The sequence below is a fragment of the Orycteropus afer genome, unplaced genomic scaffold (genome assembly GCF_000298275.1).
Source record: "Orycteropus afer afer isolate SDZICR_OR568_19922 unplaced genomic scaffold, OryAfe1.0 scaffold00032, whole genome shotgun sequence".
NCBI classification, from domain to species: Eukaryota; Metazoa; Chordata; class Mammalia; order Tubulidentata; family Orycteropodidae; genus Orycteropus; species Orycteropus afer.
The window spans coordinates 1141887-1149702 of NW_006921619.1; positions in this window are offsets into that span (position 1 = coordinate 1141887).

Below are 7816 nucleotides of genomic sequence, written 5' to 3' on the forward strand. Positions count from 1 at the left end.
TTTTTTTAATTTTTTATTTTTTTAAACCACAGCCCAAGGTAGACAGGCATGGGGCTCAAGGCTGCTGTCACTTGGGGCTGTTTCTATTTTAAGACCTGGGCCCAAGGTAGGTGGGCGCAGAGTGGTTATGAACAACTAAGGGAGAAGAACTTGTCTGTCAGTTTGTCATCCTGTGGTGGCTTACATGTTGCTGTGAGGCTGGAGGCTACACCATCAGTGCTGCAAAATGCCAGCAGGGTTACCCATGGTGGGCAGATTTCATTGGAGCTTCGGGACTAAGACAGACTCAGAAGTAGGAAGAGGCCACCTACTTCTCAAAGAATTGGCCAGTGAAAACCTTATGAATAGTAGTGAAACACTGTTTGATATATTACTGGAAAACTTTATGAAAAGCCCTGAAACATTGTCCAATATAGTGCCAGAAGATGTGTCCATCAGGTTGGAAGGCACTCGAAATTTGACTGGGGAAGAGCTGACTTCTCAGAGTAGAGATGATCTTAATGATACAGACAGAGTAAAGCTTTCCGGACCTCCATTGGCTGATGTGGCATGACTCACAATGAGGAGAAACAGATGTAAACATCCATTTATAGTCAGAGTATGGAATGTATGAAGTATGAATCTAGGAAAATTGGAAGTTGTCAAAAAAAGAAATGGAACACTTAAAGAGCAATATCCTAGGTATTAGTGAACTGCAATGGACTGGTTTGGGCCATTTTGAATCAGATAACCATATGACCAACTATGCCGGGAAAGACAAATTGAAGAGGACTAGTGGGGCATTCATCATCACAAAGACTGTTTCAAGATCAGTCCTGTCAGTGATAGGATAATATCCATACACCTACAAGGAAGACTGGGAGATCTGGTGATGTGGTGCCTAAGGCATTTGACTCCTAACCAGAAGGCTGGCAGTTCAAACCTACCAGCCACTTCTCAGAAGGAAGGTTGGGCAATCTACTCCTGTAGTGATACCACCTCAGAAACCCAAGGAGGGGTCGCTATGAGTTGGATCTGAGTTTGGTTTTCTTTTTTTCTTTTTTTTTTTTTTTTTTGGACAAGGAAGACCAATTAATACTATTGTTATTCAAATCTATACACCAACCACCAAAGCCAAGATGAGGAGATTGAAGATTTCTACCAACTTCTGCAGTCTGATATTGACTGAACATGCCATCAAGATGTGTTGATTATCATTGGTGACTAGAATGCAAAAGTTGAAAACAAAGAATAGTTACCAGTAGTTGGAAAATATGGCCTTGATGATAGAAATAATGCTGGAGATCACATGATAGAATTTTGCAAGACCAATGACTTATTCATTGCAAATATCTTTTTCCAACAATATAAGTGATGACTATACACGTGTACTTCACCAGATGGAATACACAGGAATCAGATTGACTACATCTGTGGCAAGAGGCAATGGAGAAGTTCAATATCTTTGTCCAAAACAAGGCCAGGAGCTGACTGTGGAACAGGCTATCAACTGCTCATATGCAAGTTCAAGCTGAAGTTGAAGACAATTAAAACAAGTCCATGAGAGCCAAAATGTGACCTTGGTGATATCCCTCCTGAATTTAGATACCATCTAAAGAATAGATTTGATACATTGAACACCAATGATGAAAACCAGAGGAACTGTGGGATGACATCAAGAACATCATTCATGAAGAAATCAAGAGGTCATTAAAAACACAGGAAATGAAGAGAAGACCAAAATGGATGTCAGAAGAGACTCTGAAACTAGCTCTTCAGCATAGAGTAGCTAAAGCAAGCAGAAGAAATGACAAGACAAAAGAGCTGAACAGAAGATTTCAAAGAGCAGCTCAAGCAGACAAAGCCAATTACTATAATGAAATGTGCAAAGACCTGCAGTTAGAAAACCAAAAGGGAAGAATACACTCAGCATTTCTTAAGCTGAAAGAACTGAGGAAAAAAATTAAGCCTCAAGTTGCAAGAATTGAGAGATTCTATGGGCAAAATATTGAATGATGCAGGAAACATCAAAAGAAGATGGAAGGAATACACAAAGTCACTGTGACAAAAAGAATTGGTCTATGTTCATCCATTTCAGGAGGTGGCATATTATCAAGAACCAATGGTGTTGAAGGAAGAAGTCGAAGCTGCACTGAAGGAATTGGCAAAGAACAAGGCTCCAGGAAGTGATGGAATACCTATTGAGATGTCTCAACAAATGGATGCCCTGCTAGAGGCACTCACTCAACTGTGCCAAGAGATTTGGAGGAAAGCTACCAGGCCAAATGACTGGAAGAGGTCCATATTTGTACCCATTCCAAAGAAAGGTGATCCCACAGAATGTAGAAATCATTGAACAATATCATTATCATATACAAGGAAAATCTTACTGAAGATGATTAGAAAATGGTTGCAGCAGTATATCGACAGAAAGCTTCCAGAATGCAAGCTGGGTTCAGAAGAGGACATGAAATTAAGGATATCATTGCTATTGTCAGATAGATCTTAGCTGAAAGCAAACAATACCAGAAAGATGTTTGCTTATGTTTTAGTGACTATGCAAAAGCATTTGACTCTGTGGATCATAACCAATTATGGATAACATTGAGAAGAATGGGAATTCCAGAAAACTTGATTGTACTCATGAGGAACCTGTACATAGATCAGGAGGCTGTTGTTTGAACAGAATAAGGGGATACAGCATGGTTTAAAATCAAGAAGGAAGTGTGTCAGGGTTGTATCTTTTCACCATACTTATTCGATTTGTGTACTGAGCAAATTATCTGAGAAGCTGGATTGTGTGAAGAAGAATGTGGCATCAGGTTTGGAGGAAGTCTCATTAACAACCTGCAATATACAGATGACACAACTTTGCTTGCTGAAAGTGAGGATGACTTGAAGCACTTACTGATGAAGACCAAAATAAAGAAAACAAAATTCCTCACAACTGGTCCAATAAACAGCTTCACGCAGATGGAGAAAAGATTGAAGTTGTCAAGGACTTCATATTACTTGGTTCTACAATCAACACCAATGGAAGTAGCAATCAAGACATCAGACAACATATTGCATTGGACAAATCTGTTGCAAAAGACCTATTTCAAGCACTGAAGAGCAAAGATATCTCTTTGAACACTAAGGTGCACCTGACCCACACCATGGTATTTTCAATCACCTCTTATGCATGTGAAAGCTGGACAATGAATAAGGAAGACCACAGAAGAGTTGATGCTTTGAGTTGTGGTGCTGGAGAAGAATGCTAAGAGGACCATGGACTGCTAAAAGGACTAACAAATCTGTCCTGGAGGAAGTACAACCAGAATGCTCCTTGGAAGCAAGAATGGCCAGACATCATCTCACCTACTTTGGTCATATTGTCAGAAGGAACCGTTCCCTGGAGAAGGATATCATGCTTAGTAAAGTGGAGTCTCAACAAAAAAAGGGAAGGCCCTCAACGAGATGGATTGACACAGTGGCTACAACAATAGGCTCAGGTATAGCAGGGAGTGTGAGGCTGGCACAGGACCGGGCAGTGTTTCGTTCTGCTGTGCATAGGGTTGCTGTGAGTCAGAGATGACTCGATGACACCTAACAACAACACACACATACATACAGAGAGAGAGAGAAATTTAAGCTTCACTGGTTTTGCTTCTCTAAAGAACACAGTCTAAGACAAATGGGAATACCAAAACATTTATTTGTGCTTATGCAAGATCAAGAGGCAGTAGTTCAACTAGAACAAAGGGATACTGCATGGTTTAAAATCAGGAAAGTTGTGCATCAAGGTTGTATCCTTTCACCATAGTTATCCAATGTTTGTTGAGCAAATAATCCAAGAAGCTGAACTACGTGAAGAAAAAAACATCAGTGTTGGAGGAGGGCTCATTAACAACTTGTAATATGCAGATGTTATAACTTTGTTTGCTGTAAGTGAAGATGACTTGAAGCACTTATCGATAAACATCAAAGACTATAGTTTGGATTATACCTCAACCTACAGAAAACAAAAATCCTCACAACTGGACCAATAAGCAACATCATGATAAATGGAGAAAAGATTGAAGTTTTCAAGGATTTTATTTCACTTGGATCTACAATCAACACCCATGGAAGCAGCAGTCAATAAACCAAATGACATATTGCATTTGGCAAATCTACTGCAAAAGACTTCTTTAAAGTGCTAAAAAGCAAAGATGTCACTTTGAAGACTAAGATGTGCTTACCTAAGCCATGGTATTCTCAGTCACGTCACAGGCATGTGTGAGCTCAGCAATGAATAAGGAAGAACAAAGAATAGATACCTTTGAATTATGGTGTTGGCAAAGAATATTGAATATACCACAGAAGGATGAATAAATCTGTCTTGGAAGAAGTACAGCCAGAATGCACCTTAGAAGAGAGGATGGCAATACTTCATCTCACAAGAGTTGGACAAGATATCAGAAGGGACCAGTCTCTGGAGAAGGACATCATGCTTGGCAAAATAGAGGGTCAGTGAAGAAGACAAAGACCTTCAATGAGATGAATCGACACAGTAGCTGCAACTGTGTAAATGCATGGGGTCTTTATGAGTCAGAATCAATTCACAAGCACTAAAAACAACAATGATACTTCAAAATTTGAGGTATATATACTCTAAGCAGTATTTACTGAAGAATTTATGTCACTGAGTGACATAAATGATAGATAAGTGATACAAAACAGTAAATGTTTCAATCAATGTCCTCAGTTTCCATCTTAAGAGACTAAAAAAGAAGTTCAAATGAAACCCAAGGTAAGTAGAATAAAGGAAACAATAAGAGCAAAGCAGAAATCAATGATATAAGAAACAGGAAAAAAATCAATAAAAACAAATGCTAGTTATATGAGAAGATCAATAACATCGACCAATCTGTAGCCACACTAATCAGGAAAAAGTAGGGAAATGTTTTGGTTACTTCAGGCCACTACATCCAGCTGCCCAGCCCCAGCCCCAGACCCAGCCAAGTTGACACATAACCTTAATTACCACAATTCCACCCCTTGTCAACTTGGTGCCTGTACAGATCTCCTTCAATGGGTGGATCCAGCTCCCTAGTTCATCTGAGTGGTGACCTCACCCCCTTGGCCTGGCAGTCTCTATTCCTCTACCTCTTGGGCATGGCAAACCTGCCTCCTCACTTTGGGGCAGTGGCTATGGCCCCATCCCACTGGCCTACATGAACAAGCAGCCCCACACTCCAGAACCAAGTTGGTGAAGGTCTGGCTCTTTGAAACCTAGGGGGCTGTGGTGGTTCCACCTCCAAAGGCCATGGTCCTACCTTTTGAGCCTCAGGCAGCTCTGCTTCCTGTTTCCTTGGTCTCTCCACTTCTGTCAATTAATGCCAAAGGCAACACACACCACCAGAAATCTTTCTGCCCAAAAAGCACTCAGCTCTCTTGCTCCATGGGCCAGCCAACCTGCTACTCCATCCCATGCCAGTTCTTCTACCAATTAATTCCTGAAGCAACCCAGTCCACTAGGAAGATGCCTACCCAATGGCATCCAGCTTTCTCCTCTGTGGGCTGGTAAGGTTGTTGCTATCTAATGCTGGGCTGTCAGCTTTGCTGTTGCTGCCTCTCTGCTGGGGTCTCTCTGACAGGGTCTTGGGTCAAGGATGGACTTCACTCCTGTTTCTGCTTTTTGGGTATCTAACAGAGCAGCACCCTGCTTTCTTGGTACCATATTCTGTTTTGGTTACTTCATGCCATTCTAACAGAAAATACCACAGGCTTTAACAAACAGGAGTTTGTTTTCTTACAGCTTTAGAGGCTAGAAGTCCGAGTTCAAAGTGCCAGGCTCTAGAGGCTGAGTGAAAGCCCCTTGACCTTGGGCTTTGGGTCTGCCTCTTGTTCCCAGCCCACTGGAGCTAGAGGTGTCTCTTCACTCAAGCAGCTGCTGGCTGCTGAGGCTAACAAGCCCAAGGTTGACAAGAAAAAAATGGCACTGTCCCAATATTATGAAACAACATGGCAGGCCATTAATTTAAGTTCAGAGACAGTCCCAAGATCAGCAGGAAACATGGCAGGTTGCTAAATGAAGACTCGGCTACATGCAGGGTCCAAGCATGCCAAAAAGCTGCAGACCATTTCCAAAGCTTCTCCTTATATACAGGAAGCAGACCACATCCCTAAAGCAACTACTCAGCAGCTCATGACAGATTCCACCATGGACCTGATTGCCAGCTCATCATGGAGAATACATCCAGCTGCCCAGCCACTCAAAACCAGGCCCAGTCAAGTTGGCATATAACCTTAACTACCACTGGAAGTTACAAAATACCAACATCAAGAACAAGAGAGGTAAGTTCACTTCAGAGTCTATAAAAGTTTAAAGACACAATAAGGAAATATTATGAATAATTTTATGCCTTTAAAATCAACAGTTTAATTATTAAAATCTTCTGGAAGATACAAACTATCAAAGCATTTCCTTTTGGATTGCCAATTCTTCTTATCAGGGAAAGCAGGTTAGTATATAATTGAAAGAGACTAGAATCAAACATGGAAAATTATGAGGCATAGACATAACAATATTTTTTAACAATCAAAAGTTCCTTGTTCCTTTATGATCAGTTATTTAGCAAAAAGGCATAAGCATAAAATGAGAATATAATTTTAACTGTGTTAAATACATGATGGAAAGCAGCTAACTTTTTTAAGGTCTAAGAAAAAAGAAATCACTGAGTTTCATATATTTTTAACCTAACATATTAAGTAAAAAGTAACTTAATTAATTGAAATTAATTAAAAATTGATTTATGTAAAAAGTAGTTCAATTAATGCTGTTATTAAGGAAAGTGAATGATTCCTTGTATTCTTCTATCTTTTTTTTATGAACTTAGAGAAAATATTTACAATATTTATAACTGACATGGAATTAATAGCTATAATATATAAGGTGCTTCCACAAGTTAACAAGAAATATAAATGAAGCTGTAAAAAAAATGATCAAATTATCCCTGAGACTACAGCCCTTAGACATCCTTCAAGCCTGGCAGAGAATTCACCTTCTTGGCTCAACTTTCAGACAAAAAAATAGACAGGCCTCTGGGGTAAACAATAACATCAGGGAAATACCATTCCTTAGAACAATCAACCACAGGAGATTGAAAGTGCAACATTTGCCCAGAGATAAAGCTCAGAAGGAAGGAAGGGATAGGAAAGAAGGACAAAGGGGTATGGTAAATGAGTTCTGGCAAGGTGGTGGAATAGGCAGACAAGCTACACAGATCCTCCACAACAAAACAAAGAGAAACCAGTTGAAAATGATACACAGAAGATGATCCTGGAATCCTAACATTTGAAGGGAAGGATAAAGAAGTGGATTAAACACCAGCTACTAGAAGAACCTGAATGAAAATCATGAGTAAGGAGAGAAACAGAGCTGCAGACTGCTGTCTTAAGGGGCAACCATTTGAATATTTAAGTGTATCCCAGGTAGCAACCTAAGAACCAGCTCTACTCAGCAAAGACTACATGAGCAAGAACTGCACTGGTACCTGAAAACCAGAAAGAAAAACAGCAAAGAAGGAGACAAACAGACCTGTGAGCTGCTGGCTATCATGAGAGCACAGCCATTTTGAATATTTGCAGGTGGCATGGCCATTTTGAATATCCAAATGGGGTTCTGGTCTGGATACCGACCTAAGAAATAGGCTCCACTGTCAAGGACAGCATGGGCAACTGCACTGGAGGCTGAGGACTATACAATTTTTCCATTTTTTCTTTACTATTCTTTTTTTTTTAATATAATTTATGTTCAGTGAAATACACAAAACTAAAATGACATGGTCAATGCATTTTATCTTTTTTTTTT